We start from the raw sequence: 12638 nt of genomic DNA, 5'->3' as shown, positions 1-12638 counted from the left end.
TATGATAAGAAACAAGTGGAAGAGAAAAGGCCACCAAAGATAGTACAAATGTTCAATTAAATGAGCAATTATAAATTAAATTAAATCCAACAAACATTGAATTGAATGCCTGGCATTCTTAAAGCCATATGCTGGGGATACAAGAACAAAAACAGCAGTGTCTTAGCTGGAAGACCTCAATTTTACTAGAAGAATCCAGCAAGTACAAAGATAAATAAATTTAAGGGAATTGAGGATTGGTAGGGCATTAATAATTGGTGGGATCAGGCAAAAAAGGCCATGGAGGACATAATGCTTAGGGTGAGGATTGGAGAAAGACAAGGATTCTAAAAAGCAATTGCAAGTGGAATGTATTCCAGGCTCCTAGAATTGCTTTGCAGTTGCTCAAAGACTAGAGATTGAATAAGAGATCAGTGAATTCTCAAACGTGAAGGAAAGTAATGTGTGATAAGGCTGGAGCCAGACTAGTGATGTCTTTGGTTGTTTTGCTCTACTGTCAATAGAGTAGGAGTTGCTGATCTTTAGAGTGGGAGGGCTAGAAAGATTATTTTGGATGATGACAGACAGAGAGAAAGGGGAGAGACAGAGAGAAAGAAAGAGAGACAGAGGGAAGAGAGGGGGAGGGAGGGAGACAGACAGACCTGGGAGGGAGGAAAGCACTGGAGCAATCTATTCTTCCTCTTATGTGACAATATCACTGGAGGAGGGGAGGGACCCAGTGTGAGCCTTGTGGTAGAAGGAAGACAGTTTAGTGCTAAAACTATTGTTGAGAGTCTCCAATGTAATGACTCACTGTATTACTTTTGAAGTTAGTGAGGTGTGGCTTCAAGTACTCTTCAACTCAGACTGACTTTGTGATGCTGGACAAATCACTTATCATTTCTGCTCTGAGCAACTTTCTAAGATAATAAATTATAAATGATCTGTAAACATGCATATGTGAAAGTTGTTTTTACAACGTGACTTCCCTGGAATGAAATCAAGGAAGGAAGGAAGGAAGGAAGGAAAGAAGGGAAAGGAGGAGGGAGGGAGGAAAGGAAGGAAAGAAAGAGCCTCAAGACTCATCATATGCCATCTAAACCTAAAAACTTAATTTTGGTTTAGGTCCCATTTCAGCTGCTTAGTGACCTAGAGCCAATCATTTAGACTTTGAGCCCCAGTTTTCTTTTCTTTTTTCTTTGTAAAATGGCAGGTGTCTTCTAATTCAAGCTCCTACGATTTTAATACTGTGCTAAAACTTAAGAAATATTCAAGAAAAAAAAAAGATTTTGGTAACCAGTGTCTTAATCAGTGCCTAGGTTTATAAATTAAATTCAAAATATAAGATAGATTCTCTCTCTCTCTCTCTCTCTCTCTCTCTCTCTCTCTCTCTCTCTCTCTCTCTCTCTCTCTCTCTCACACACACACACGCACACAAACACACACGCACACAAACACACACGCACACACACACACGCACACACACGCGCGCGCACACACACACACACACCACCCACCACCACCACCACCACATTAGGTAAATAAAGCTTTTCTTCTTGCAGTTTGACCAATGCCTCATCAGACTGCAAAGATGGCAGGAAATTTCTCCCCAATTATGTCATTTTATAACCTTTGGCTTTTTGTGCTAGTAAAAGGTTTCCCTCCCTTTCTTCCCTTCCACTCCCCCCCCCCCCAAAAAAAAATAAACAAAGCCACCAGGGGGCAAGGTTTGGGAAAGGAAAACAGGACTTTCTGTTTTTTGTAATGGAAGGGGTTAAAGATCCCACTTGCCACTAGGTGTCAATGTTGGATCAGCTTTCAAGAGCCTGGAATTGGGTGCCTGGCAAATGTTTTGGACAATGTGGAAAGGGTGTTTTAGGATAATTTCTGTTCATTTTAAGATGCTATTCCCTTTCTTATTTTTTTAAAGAGATTATTCCAATCCAAAAGACCAGGTACTGTCCAAATGTGGAGGCTTCTCCATATATTTTCCTGGAAAAATCAGCCTTGACTTTCCCCATACTCTGCTCTCTTCAGCATGTCCCTTAACTCCCTTTCCAAGTGTTCAGTGCTGTTTGACAGGTTGCTCTGGATTGCTCTGGCTATGGGAGTGTGAGATGCATCAGGAAAAGCAACAAACTTCCAGTCACATGACCTCTGTCATTTACTATCTGAAAGATCTTGGACAAGCCACTTATATTCTCTTTGCCTCAGTTTCCTCATCTGTAAAACATGAGAGCAGGCTAGATAGCTGCTGAGGTACTCTCCACTTTTATGTCTGGACTTTGGTATTTGTAGATTTTTATATCTGGAAGGGGCCTTAAAGGGCACCCATTCCAGGCCCTTCTTTTTACAAATGAGGAAATGGAGGCCCATCATCCGTAAGTGTTTTATCCAAGGTCATACATCTAGCAAATGTCTGAGGCCACAGTAGGCAGAGTAGACTGAGTGCAGGTATTAGAATCACAGAGCTCTGAATTTTAATAATGCTTCTTCTCTGGACCTTCCCTTCATCCAAATGCTTAAATCTCTTTCCTTTTTGCAATTTAAAATCCTGTTGCCTGGGGTTCAGTCCTAACTCTGTCCTTGGAGATTTAACTTTCTTCATCTGGTCCCCACACCAGCGGGTTGCAGGGAAATCTAGGTGGAGGTGAGGTAGTGGATAGAGTGCTGGGCCTGGAGTGAGAATGACTTGAGTTCAAATTTAGCCTCAGTCACTTACTAGCTATGTGACCCTGGACAAGTCACTTTAATTTTGTCTTCCTCAGTTTACGTAACTGTCAAATAGGGATAAAAAGAGCATCTGTTTCTCAGATTTGTGAGGGTTAAATGACCGAATATTTGCAAAGCTGTTGGCACAAAATGGGTAATAAATAATTGCTTGTACCCTTTCCCCCAAAAAACATACTTTTGATTGATTTTTATATAAAATATATATTTAAAATTTTTGGTGTATTCAAAGCTATGTATGATTGTTTACCTAATAGAAAAGCTCCTAAAGGATGGGGGGAGGAGGGAAGAATTGGATTTTCGTGTTTAAATTCTGTTATATCTTAATATCTATCACACTACTAGTCATTTAGAAAATGCTTAGTCTTACCTTAGTAGGTCTTACTAAGAAAGTTGATCGACAGATAAAATGCCACCAAGGGAGGCTGAATGGCTTTAGCTCCTTTGCTTACTTATACTCCCTGAATCTGTTTTCCTGACTCTTCACTTGGGATATATAATCAGCTAAATACTATCTGTGCCCCAGGGTGATTGGTAGGAAAAAAAAAAAAGTTTCCTTAAGTGTGACTTAATGAATAAGCATTAAGGTATTGGTGACACCTTAGTACTTTTTTTCCTCAAGATTATTTGAATTTTAAAAAGAGACCAATGGGGGGGGGGACTCTACTTAAAAGAATGTCTCATTGGTTGTTGTTATTTGTTTTTTAAGCTCCTTAAATTTGACTGGCCAGACATTCTCTCCCTCTCTCTTGCTTTTGGTACTTATTCCCAGGCACCCTTACATGTTAAATCCCTTACAGAGATTTCAGGTATAAAACTACCTGTCTCCCTACTCCCTCAGCCTCTACCCCAATGGCTGGATTTATTTATTTATTTTTTTTAAGCAATCAGGGTTAAGTAACTTGCTCAAGGTTACACGGCCAGGTGTTTCTGGGTGGGTGCTGAGTATCTGAGCCCGGATTTGATCCTGGTCATGCCGACACTGGAGCCGGTGCTCTTACTTGCTGAGGATGGCTGGATTTATTAACTGTACTGTCACTCAGGGAACTGAATACGCAAGAAGGAACCCCTCTCCCTGAAAAGGAAAAAAAAAGAAGCCTCTGTTTGAAATGCTAAAGGAGAGGATCTGAAAGGAAAACCAGCTGAAGTCCCATGGAATACAATGGGCTGCCTTTGCTCTCTGGGCATCATAGGGTTTTAGAATTAAAAAGAGAATTATAAAATATTTAATCTAGCTCCTTCATTTTACTAAATGAGGAAACTGAGACTCAGAGTTGTTAATTTCTCAAGGTCACACTGGCAGTAAAACCTAGGGGCAGGATTTGAATCCAGAGAGCTATAAGGGAGAGGCCTTAATTATCAGAATACACAGTATGGATGAGTTATCCCCCATTCCACATCAGACCTAACAAGCAAGGACTAAACGTCTATCCCTCCTATACTAGACTATAATAGCCAAACTAGGATCCCTTGCCTTCATCCTGTTTAGACAAAACACAAAACCTTTGTGAGCCTGGCATCCTTCAGTTGCCCTCAACTCCACCAATGTCACTTCCACCATTCAAGTTAGGGAGAAAGCCTTCCTTTGTAGAACACCTTTCTTAGGGACAGCCTGTATCTTCTTGGTCCGATCAAAGGCTGTATAATGCTGATGACTGACTACATTGAATGAAGCTATAAAAATCAAGGTTTGAGCTCTAGGATGCCAGAGTTGCTATCAGCAAATAGTCTTCCTTTGTGCATGGACATTACTTTATCTTTCAGTTTGGCTACTCACTTTATTTGACCTCCAGTCATGCAGACCTGCTGGTGGGTGAGAATATCCCTGGGCTCTCCAAGAACTCAGGTTGATTAATTCTTCAACATTCTCAGCCTAGCATTCAGTTCCCTTTTGGAAAGGACATAACTTTCAGTTTCCTTCCTAAATTCTGTTTCACTCACAGAATATTTCCCCGATTGATATGATGCCCAAAAGAAGATTTCACTGATAGTAATCAGAAAAAAAAATACCAACTTAAACTTGAATAGATCATATGGGTTAACAGCTAGAAAGCTGAACCAGAGTAGAAAACGTCATTTATATTTTTTGAAGGACAGCTGCCTAAAATGTTCCTGGGTGGATTGAATGCTAGATTTGTATTAGGGAAGATGTGGGTTCTAATCTTGCCTCTGCCACTTATTAGCTGTGTGTAAGCCTCTCAGACTCTGTGTAAAACATGCGCACACACACACACACACACACACACACACACACACCACCACCACCACCAACCACCACCACAACTTCCTCCATCTCTACCAGCAGCAACAACAAAGCTTATTCCTTCTCTGGTTTGTCAGGAAAGAGCACAGGATTTGCAACCCAAATCAATAATTAGTCTATCCATGAGCATTCTCTCTGCTTATACATCTACTATGGCAGGTAGCACATTAAATAGAGTGATGGGCTTGGAGTCAGGGAGATACCTCTTTATGAGTTCTAATCTGACCTCAGACACTTACTAGTTGTGTTATCCTGGGCAAGTCACTTAACTCTATTGGCCTCAGTGTCCATATCTGTAAATTGAATTGGAGAAGGAAATGGCAAACCACTCCAGTATCTTTGCCAAGAAACACCCAAATAAGATAATGAAGTCAGACACAACTGAAAAATGATTGAACACATTGACACTTCTTTTATATACCAGGCACTGGAAATATTAAACACTGGAAATATAAATTCAAAAGTTAAAAAAAAACAGTCTCTACCTCAAGTAAGTGTAGTGTCCTCCTATCTTAAATGATGAGGCTATACTCATGACCTCACTAATCTTTCCCAGCTCTAAGCCCCCAGGATCCATTGTGTTGTGAATAGAATTAAACATTTAGGGCTTGATAGTATCTTAGTGATCATCTGGTTGAACTGCACAATTTGACAAATGAAGAAACTGAGGTCCAGAGTGGTTACATGCTTTATTTTCAGAGGATTTTATTAGTTAATTTCTGCTAAGTTTCTCCAAATCTACAAAGCAGCAGTTGTTGCTTGGAAGGCAGTACCATGGAAATGTGAAATTATTGAACGATCAGCAAAGCAGAAGGCATTGGGAAATTTCTTTCATTTCACACTTGTTCTATTTAAATCCTTGTTTTCTGAAGGGTTTAGTTTGCAGAGTAGTGCTAGGCTGATCTTTCATTTTTGCTTGCCCTCCACTTGCACTCAAAATCTCAAGCTCTAACATAGTGTAGTTCTTGAAGGGAAAGCTTCATTCCAACACCCAAGCTGTTTTTATTGACTTTTGTCTTAATCCTGACAACACTGATCTTGGAATTAGATTTTTAGAAACCATGTTTTGCTTCTTAAAAAGAAACCTAATGGAGCAATGGCCCTGGAGTCAGGGGGACCTGAGTTCAAATTTGACTTCAGAAACTTAACATTTACTAGCGATGTGACCTTGGGCAAGTCACTTAAACCCAATTGACCTGCCTTCCCCACTCCAAAAAGAAAAAAAAATATATCTCATAGTTAAAGCCATCACTTTAATGTGGTTATCCAATGGGCAGTGGAAAGATTTGGGATATACTTGAGTTTCTTGCAGTTATATTACTTCGAGTGATTCATATAAAGATGTAGCTTATAGGTATCGTCCAGGAAATACTACATGAAAAATCCCTTTCCTTCTCTGATGGTGTGAGAATCTGGGCAGACCAGGTAGTGATCCTCAGGGCTATACCTACAAAATATTGAAAAATCCTAGGGATAGGCCCACATTGTGATTCTCGTCAGTCAGTTTATGGGAAGATATTGACAAGAACTGCCTAGGACCAGATGTTGTATATAGGCTGGGATCCACAAGGGTGGGTAAACCCATATGGATAAGGACATAAAAACATAAAGATAAGGAAAAGGATTCAAGTTTTCTTTTTCCTGATTAATTTATCCTAAGTCACATCATTAGCAACAGAGCCAGTATTTAAAACCAGATCTCAGTATTTCCCACTGAATCAAACTCTATCCCATCACTTTGACTGAGGCCAATGGTCTTCTGTGAAAACTAATGAAAGTCATGCCCCTCAAAGATGGTTTTGTTTTCATTTTACCCACCTGATATGTTCAAGCCTATGAATTAACTGTTGACCACATCCTACATGCAACTCACTGTGATGGCATCTGTGGATAAAAATGAGGTATGGTCCAATCATTCATGAAACTCTCCCAAGTACGTCCTGAAAAATATTAAAATAGAATTAAGTTATGTTTAGCAAAACAAATATAAATAGAATAGAATATAGAAAATATTAATATGTGATTTCCTAAGTTCATATGCTGCTGACTGAAATATGTATGGTTGAGAGGGCTCTGTTTCTATTTGAATTTAACACCATTCATCTAATCTAATCCCTCATTATTCGGATATTGGGGGGAAATGAGACCACAAATGCAGAAGTGGACTGACCAGTGTCATACAAGTAATGTGGCCTAATTAGAATTTGCAGCCAGATCTCATGACTTTCTATGTCTTCATACAGGCGATGCTCTTTCTATAGGAGTGGTAGAAAATAGCTTTTAAAAATAATAACCATTTTCCTTTAGCGCAAGTATTCTTATCCTGGGTTCTGAGAAAGTGTTTACCTTTAGTTTTTTGTTGACTATTTTGATAAAATCCAATACCTTTTTTAATCCAATATGTTTAGGCAGTTTAGTGGCATAGTTGATAAAGAGTTGTTCTTAGATTCAAGGAACCCTGAGTTCAAATAAAGTCACAGATTCTGCCTAGCTGCGTGACCCTGAGCAAGTTGCTTAACCTTGTTTACCTTGGCTTTCTCATGCGGAAAATGAGCTGGGGAAGAAATGGCAAACCAGTCCAGTGTCTGTGCCAAGAAAACCCCAACTGGGGTCAGGCTAAAATGAGATATTTGTAAAAATGAGATATTGCTTTGCAAACTTCAAAGCGCTATTTAAACCACTTATTATTGTTGGATTTTTGTTCATTTAATTAATTTAAAATGTAATTTTGAGAAGAGGTCCATCATATTTATATGTGAGAGATATATGTGTGTATGTGTATGTATATGTTTATATATGGTCTTATATATGCATACACACACTCACATTTATACTTCATAAACACATATATAGACATGCATATACATATGTATACATGTGTGTAGAAACACGTGTATATATTTCTATAAGTCATTTCTATACTATATATTAATATTTATATGGGCTTTATTTTTACATATATTTAATCACCTATAGATATATGTGTATATAAGTGTGTGTGTGTATGTATATACCCTACTTTTTAGGGTCAACCACTTCTATGTCAAATAATGAATTTCAATAGGGCCATTGTGAATAACATGTAATACCCATTAAGAAATTGGAGTGAAAACCAAGGGTGTGAGTGTACCAAAGGGAATTTCACTTCCATAATCATTACTCAAGCATAGGTTATAGTCCCCAAAATAAGGGCTAATAACTCCGTTATATACTATTTTTTAAAATCATAGCCTTTTCAAGTAAGTAGTACACATATTATTATCCTTTTTTGGTGGGAAGTGGGAAGAGTGAGGATCAGAAAGGCATATGTTTGTTATAGTAGTAACAACCTGCTGTTATTGGAAACTCCATTTAATTTTCATAGGTCAAATAGAAATTTGGAATCCCCCATCCAATTTTGGGAAATATCATTAGCCTAATATAGAACTTCAGAGAGTGGACTTTTCTTGATAAAGTTGCTGGAGTGGTTTGCCATTTCCTTCTCACTGTGTCACTATTTTAGAGCTGCAGAACTAAGGCAAATACAGGTCAAGTGACTTGCCCACAGTCATACAGTTAGCAAGTGTCTGAGGCCATATTTGGACTCAGATCTTCCTGACTCCCGGTCAATAGTTTTTCCTCTGCACCATCTGTCTATTAAGTTACAGAAAAGGGGAGACCAGATCTGCTTCAAAGAATATAAATGTGGCAATTTTGCAAATAGCCTGGGGTGTGAGCACACAAAAATAAAATTCAGGAAATGGGCTAGAAACATCCAAAACATGGGCTCACTTTCTCCTCACTGAACATCTTCCCAGTGATGATTAGGTATCTCCTTACCAGTAATGTTACTGAAAATATTCTATTTCTGGTACAGGTGGGAACAATGGAGAAAGAGCTAGATGTGGAGTGAGAAAGACCTGAGTTCAAATTCTGTCCGGCTGAGTGACCCTAGGGAAATCACTCTTTGATCCTGTTTCCTCTTCTGCAAAATGGCATAGTAATAGTGTCTGACTACTAGGGACATTGTGGGAATTAAATGAGATAATATATGTAAAATGTTTGCAAACCTGAAAGTACTATACAATCATTATCTATCATCAAATGGCCAGTAAGGTACCTTGCAACTCTGAGAGTCTTTTATTCCTAGTTTCCAGAGGCCTTCACTTTGAATATCCCTGCTTTTTCTAATCTCCTGCATTATGTTTCTCAAAGGTCTCTTTTGGGCATAGGTTTGAGAAGGGTCATGATTAAGCTAGGACCATGTTTTCTGCCTTCTCTATGACTCCTATGGCACACTGGCATCAATTCACGCTCCATCTCTGGATGGTTTTACTGCTGGGGAAATGTTCTCTTTCTTTGATTTAGGAAATGGTTAAGGGAAAATCCTACCAGGTGGTGTCCTTTTAATCAGGTGCATCTCAGGGCTTCAGCAAACCATCAGGGTAGAATTTCACACCTGAATGTTCTCCAGAGAGCTGCTCTGAGTGGCATGTGTGATGAGTAGACAGGTTTTCTTCCCCCTAATTTCCCCCCAGTGATTTTACAGAATGGTTCTGATGGGGCTATGGAGCCCCATAAAGTGATAAGCCAATCTATCCCAGCTGTGGGACATGTTCAGATTCCTCTGATAGCTGAATCTCTTGAAAATGGAAAGATGCGAATCTTGGTTTTGTCAGCTGAAGCATCCGTTTTCTAACAGTACCTTTGTGGGCTTGATAGGAAAATGAAATGTATGAGCTTTTATGGATCTTTTAGATTAATGGCTACAGGTCCTCTCCACACCCTACCCTCTCCAGAAATAAAGCTCTCTTTATTCTTGATTAAAACATTGTAAAGAATGAGCTGAAGTGTCCTTATGCCCAAGCTAGACCAGCCAGTTTACCTGAAAACTTCTTTGATGGGGAATCAGAGACTGAATAGATCCTATTCAGGTTAAGGAATTCAGAAGTGAGTAACAAAGATCTCAACCTTTCATTTTATCTTAGTTTGAAAGAAAAAGTTTGTTGGTTGGTAGATTTTGTATTCATTTTTTTTAAATCTGGTATTTTGCTCCTTTACCCACTGGTATTGTTATGCTACAGTGATTAATCTGGTTACTGAAAGCTCTAACATACAGGCCAAAACTCTAGTAGGCCCCTCAGACAGAACAGGGGCTATCTATCCCATCATTTTGGGTGCCTCTCCCATGGTACTTGTGGATGTTTAGCCTGAGCAACAGGAAATTCTCAAACAAGGCTGTAGTAACTGTGTTCAAGTATTTAGGAGACTGCAGCATAGAAGATTTTGGAGGGGTACTTTTCTTGGCCCAAAAGGGAGAACCAGAAGCAGTGGACAGAAGAAACAAAAATGAGCACTTAGCCTGGATATCGGGAAATACTATTTAATGATTAGAGCTGTCCAAACATGAAAATGGGCTTTTTGACATATACTAGCTTCCCCCACTTTGGAGGTATTTAAACAGAGCCTGAATGACAACTAGTAAGGTATGTTGTTGGATGTAGATTCCTTTTGTGGTATGGGTTAGAATAAATAATCATTTATTTCATGATTCTTTGATCATCAAAGGTAGGGATAGGGAAACCTGTGGCCTTGAGGCCAATGTGGCCCTCTGGGTCCTTCAGGTGTGGCTATTTGACTTAACCCTCTATTTCCTCAAGTATGGCCCTTTGACTCAATCTAAACTTCACAGAACTTAAGTTTGGAGGACCTAGAGGGCCACGTGTGGCCTGGAGGCTGTAGGTTGCCTAAGCCTGGTCTGAAATAATAATGACTCATCACCAGAAAAAAAAAAAGTAACAGATTTCTTTCCCCTAGTTCCATCAGTTTTTGAAGGCTAATACAAATATCACTACTAATAATTATAATATGTGTATATTACATAAAACTATATCTATAATGTAATATATAATAATAATAACTAATAACAATGGCTACCCTTTAGATGGTGGTTGAAGATTTTCAAAATTCTTTGCATATATTTTCTCCTTTTTGTCATCAAATCAATAGTTCAAGTTAGGTGTTATTATTATCCCTATTTTACAGATGAGGTAATTTAGACTGAGATGTTAAGTGACTTGCATAGGGTCTCATATCTAACAAACATTTGAGGCAGGATTTGAATACAGTTTTTACTTACATCAAAAAATGTATAGCCTTTTAATTATTTACTTTCCTTTAAAAAATCATGTTATCTGTAGTTATTAGAAGTCCTTACTGTCTGCTGCATTAACTACAGTTTTACTGTGGTGACCCATCTTGATATGGGGCTAATTATGGGTTCTCCAGACCTAGTCAGGTATAGCATGGGCCCTGCTAAACTAGAGAGCATGAAAGTATGTACCACCTGATTATGAACCTAGCAAAGATCCTAGGGGATGGTGTCTAGAAGTCCCACCCCAGGGGTTACATTATTTGGGCAATAAAAATTCATGAAGAACACCTCAGAAGATAAGCCAAGGTTTTGATGGAGAAATGAGATAATCTCCCGGGGTGGAAAGAATATTTTGATGATATTATCAATTGTTTGAAGTGTTGAAAAAGCATTGGATGATTACTCAAGTCTTTGCATGCTCTAAATTAACCTTGGGATCCTCTCATGGAACCTTTAGACGGGCCCCCCCAAATAGGGTGAACATATTATTCAGCGTCCTAGTTTTAGTAGCTAAAAAGTATACAACATTTACCCATAAAATTTATTAACATAAATGATTTCTATCAATATCCACAAGACTTCCTGTGTGATAGGGTTGTTGCTGCTCTGTCATCAAATCGAACTCTACATGACGCCATGTTTTTTTTTTTCTTTTCCAATGGGAGTTATTTTGGCAAAGATACTGCAGTAGTTTGCCATTTCTTCCTCCGGTGTGTCCCCATTTTAAAAATGAGGAAGTGAGGCGAATAAGGGTTAAGTAACTTGCCCAGCATCAAACAGCTAATAAGTGTCTGAGGCCAGATTTGAACTCACGTATTCCTGACTCCAAGTCCATTACTTTTCCCACTGCATCACTTAGTGAGGGAAAGTATACTTATCTCTATTTTATAGGCAAAAAATTAGCTCCGGAAAAGCTGAATCAGATCTCTGCTCAGGGTCACACAGCCAATAAGTGTCAGAATTGGACGGGAATTCAGATATCTCCCAATTCCAAGTTTTTCCATTATATATCTCCTTCTCTAATGAACTAAAATTAAGAAATTCTTTTCTAGACCTACCATTAATTGGTTATATAACTTTCTGATTTAGGAGAAACAATTAGGGGCAGCAAGGTGGCATAGTGGGTGGAGCACTGGCCCTAGAGTCAGGAGAACCTGAGTTCAAATCCTGCCTCAGACCCTTGATACTTATTAGCTGTGTGACCCTAGGCAATTCATTTAATCCCAATTGCCTTGTCCTCTCCCCCCAAAATTGTTTAATGTGAATGTATGTATGGAACCTATATCGCATTGCATGCCCTCTTTGGTGGGGAGGGAGGCAGAGAAAATTTAAAACTCAAAAGCTTATGGAAGTGAATGTTGAAAACTAAAAATAAATTAATTAAAAAAATTTAAATGATTTGCTTATTTCCCCCCTGAGCATTTTAATTGTCAAATAGATGTGAGCTACACTAAGGTTTCTTCCAGTTCTGATGTTCTCTGTTCCTTGTTCTAAGGCCCCCTTCAGTTCTGATGTTCTAGGTCTTAAAGTCAC

This window comes from Petaurus breviceps, unplaced genomic scaffold (genome assembly GCF_028583685.1).
Source record: "Petaurus breviceps papuanus isolate PSGF00001 unplaced genomic scaffold, PetGlider_PUasm1.0 188, whole genome shotgun sequence".
NCBI lineage: Eukaryota > Metazoa > Chordata > Mammalia > Diprotodontia > Petauridae > Petaurus > Petaurus breviceps.
This window is presented reverse-complemented; position numbering follows the sequence as displayed.